This window comes from Trachemys scripta, chromosome 9, assembly GCF_013100865.1.
Source record: "Trachemys scripta elegans isolate TJP31775 chromosome 9, CAS_Tse_1.0, whole genome shotgun sequence".
Taxonomy (NCBI): domain Eukaryota; kingdom Metazoa; phylum Chordata; order Testudines; family Emydidae; genus Trachemys; species Trachemys scripta.
This window is the reverse complement of record NC_048306.1, coordinates 102,429,389-102,433,348: the sequence shown is the minus strand read 5'-3', so window position 1 is coordinate 102,433,348 and position 3,960 is coordinate 102,429,389. Positions and strand designations below refer to the sequence as shown.

The 3,960-nt window shown below is 44.8% G+C and overlaps 1 long non-coding RNA gene across 1 annotated transcript; it reads left to right on the top strand.

Moving 5' to 3' along the window:
* The first annotated feature begins 502 nt into the window (after nucleotides 1-502).
* On the top strand, nucleotides 503-3,135 carry LOC117883117. Its single transcript, XR_004647185.1, has 3 exons — nucleotides 503-588; nucleotides 868-1,014; nucleotides 1,921-3,135. It is a non-coding gene; the product is annotated as an uncharacterized LOC117883117 (long non-coding RNA).
* Nucleotides 3,136-3,960: the final 825 nt, after the last annotated feature.

Sequence of the window (3,960 nt, the reverse complement as noted above, 5' to 3'; positions counted from 1 at the left end):
TTTTTTTCTTTTACCTTTCTTTTCTTTAACTAAAAGCCTTTTTTTTTTATAACCTGATTGATTTTTCCTTGTTTTAAGATCCAAGGGGTTTGGATCGGTGTTCACCAGGGAATTGGTGGAGGAGTCTCTCAAGGCTACCCAGGGAGGGAAAGGTTTTAGGGGGGAAGACACAATTTCCCAAATGACTCAAACTATTTGGGTGGTGGCAGCCAGACCAGATCTAAGCTGGTAACTGAGCTTAGGGGTTCACATGCAGGTCCCCACATCTGTTCTCTAAAGTCCAGAGTGGGGGTGGAACTTATGACAGCCTCTTTTTCTGTTCATAGCTATAGCAGCTTTTGATTCTTCAGTGTGTTTATTTGAAAGTATTTCTGAAGTCATTTCCATGAGTGACTTTTGGTTTGGAGACTGTTGGCAAACACTTTGTTGCAAGCACATAATATACAAAATGTGAGCGGTGTGGTTATTTTGGATTGGACACACAGGTCAGATGATGTGGTTACTGTGCTCCGACTGAACGAGCATAACTCCTGGAATCATTTGGAAGACGAGGTTACTCCCCCTGGGCAGTAACTGGAGTTCTTCAAGGTAAGTCCCCCTATGGGTGCTCCACTTCGGGTGTGTGTGCACCTTTGATCAGCGATTTTCACTAGCAGTGTCCATTCGGCCTGCGCGTGAACTGCTGACAACCTGTATCAGGCTGCACGGGTGAAATGCCCTCAGTTTCTTCTCCACTGCTGAGTCTCAGAAAGAAACCCCAAAGCAGTGGGGAAGGAGGGCAGGTAGTGGAACACCTACAGGGAAACAGATCTTGAAGAACTATAGTTACTGCACAGGGTAAGTAACCTCTCCTTCTTCTTCGAGTAGTGTCCTAGGGGTGCTCCACTTCAGGTGACTCCCGACCCGCATCTCCATATGGAGGAGGGAGCTTTGGAGTCAAGGCCAGCACAGGCGAAAGAACTGCACGGCCATATCAGACCTAGAGGCATCGTCTAAGGCATAGGGCTGGAGAAGGTATGTACTGAGGGCCATGTAGCAGCTCCAAGGATCTCAGACACAGGGCCATGTTTAAGTAGAGCCGTAGCTGCAGATTGCGACCTCATCGGGTGAGCTGACACATTGGCAGGGGGTGGAAAGTTGGCACACTGTAACAACCTGTAATACTCACCCAAATCCATTTGATAGTCTTTGTGTAGAAACAGCAGAATCCTTTGATCTGTCCACAGATGAAACGGACAGTCTAGGAGATTTACAAAATGATTTAGTCCTATCTAGGCAGAAGGCTAATGCCCTCCTGACATCTCCAGGTTGGAATGACAGGTTTTGGAAAGAAAACTGGTCGATAAATTATCTGATTCAGATGAAACTCAGAAGACACTTTAGGAATAAACCTGGAGTATGGGCGTAAGGAAATTTTGTCTTTATAGAAAACTGTGAAAAGGGGGCCTGCCGTTAAGGCCCCAATCTCTCCGACTGCGGGCTGATGCCATAGCCACTAAGAAGGCTGTTTACATGGACTATTTCAGTAAGGAGCAGGTTACCATCGGTTCAAAAGGAGATTTCATGAGACTTAAGAACTAAATTAAGGTCGCAGACTGGGGTGGGGACTTTCACTGGTGGGAAGAGATTACCCAGACCTTTCGTGTACCTTCTAGTTGTAGGGTGAGCAAACAGCATGAATCCCTCAACAGTGAGATGAAAAACTGTCAGTGCAGCCAGATGAAACATGAGAGAGCGAAACGATCGTCCTGTTTCCTTTAGTTGCCGCAGCAGGTATTCCAGAACAAGTGGAAGCTAAGTAGATTCAGGGACAACATTCTGGGGTTCACACCAGTGACTAAATCTCCACTTCTGAAGGTAAATAAGTATTTCTGGTAGAATCTTACCTACTATTTAATAATCTCTGTTGCACCTCAGTAGAACAGATCAACTCTAATCCCGTGAACCAGCGAGGAGCCATTCAACTGAAGACCCAAGAACAGGAACAGAGAAAGCGCGTTTCATGTGGTGCACAGCACTTCTTGTTAGGACCAGTCCTTGAGCAGCCAATCGTTAAGGCATGGGAATACGACGATCGCCTGATGCTGCAGGTAGGCAGCCACCACCAATAGCACCTGTGAAAACATTCTCGGAGCTGGGGAGAGACCAAACAGGAGTACCTGGCACTGCAAACGATCCTGGCCTATGACGAAACACAGAAACCTGCTGCGGGTCGAGGGCCAATCCCCTGAATCTAGAGAAGGAATTACAGCTGCCAGAGGCATCATCCTGAACTTTTGAGGCCTCAAAAATTTGTTTAGGAGTCTTAGATCTAAGACTGGTTTCCACCCTCCCTTTTCTTTCTATTTTTTTGGGCGGGGGAGGACGAAGAAGTACCTTGAGTAGAAACCCCTTCCTCGGTGCTGGGCAGGGACCGCTCTTTTGTTCTTCAACGAAGACAGGGGTCTATCTCCTGTCTTAGCCGCAAGTCGTGAGAAGGGTCCCTGAAGAGGGACAGGGAAGGGGAATGAGGAGCGGGGAGGGAGATAAAATGGATGGCGTAGCCATCTCCACACCAGTTTGTCCGAGACGATATGCTCCTGTGCTTTGTCGGAAATGGGAGAGTCGGGTCCCAGGTGGGCAAATCATTGTAGCTGCCAAGCTAACAAGGGGGAGGGTCTGAACCCTTGACCATCCAATCAAAATTCAAAGATGCGAACATGCTAAGCTCTGGCTTGGGCTGAAGTGTTTAAGAAGGAACTGAGGGTGGTTCATTCTGGTATAGCCTTGGTGCGGGGCACGAGGATGTTAGCAGCACATGCGCGGGCCCAAACGGACTCTTCTAATGGAAATCTCCAATCAAAGGCGCATGCGCACCCGAAGTGGAGCCCCCCACAGGAGCACTACTCGAAGAAGAATTTTCACTTTTCATGGGTTTAAAACTCCCCCTTGGTAAACACGCGCTAATATCCACTTGAAATTCGCAGTGTCTAAAATGCTAACAGAAAACAAACACAAAAGGGGGTGAATACAACCAAAGTCCATTCTGTAATGTTTATGGCATGCACACAAAGGAGATAAATAAAAACATAAGAACCCTTGCTGGAAGATTGCAGTGTCACACTGCTTTATGCATCCAAAGAAGTGAGGTTTTTACCCACGAAAGCTTATGCCCAAATAAATCTGTTAGCTTTTAAGGTGCCACCAGACTCCTTGTTGTTTTTGTAGATACAGACTAACACGGCTACCCCCTGATACTTGACTGCTTTATTTAACATGCAAGAACCAAAACCAGAGAGAGAAAAAGCAGACTGCTCCTTAAAGAAGAGAGGCACAGCTCAGGCAACCTTTTACTCTAGTCTGGCCGACTGCAGACTGACTGCAGGTAGGCCCAGATCCCATTATTTTCTACAGAGCCCCCTACTTTGCAAGCATGACCAGGAAAAAAACCTGAAATTTAAAGTGATAGCTTACAATTTTAACACTCTTTAATTAGGGCTGTCAAGCGATTAAAAAATTAATTGTGATTAATCACGCTGTTAAACAATAATAGAATACCATTTAGTTAAATATTTTGGGATGTTTTCTACATTTTCAAATATATTGATTTCAATTACAACACAGAATACAAAGTGTACAGTGCTCACTTTATTTTAGATTACAAATATTTGCAATGTAAAAAACAAAATAGTATTTTTCAATTCACCTAATACAAGTACTGTAGGGCAATCTCAATATCATGAAAGTTGAACTTACAAATGTAGAATTATGTACAAAAAATAACTGCATTCAAAAATAAAACAACGTAAGACTTTACAGCCTACAAGTCCACTCAGTCCTACTTCAGCCAATCACTCATACAAACAAGTTTGTTTACATTTGTGGGAGATAATGCTGCCAATTTCTTATTTACAATGTCACCAGAAATTGAGAATAGGCATTCTCATGGCACTGTTGTAGCCGGTGTTGCAAGGTATTTAC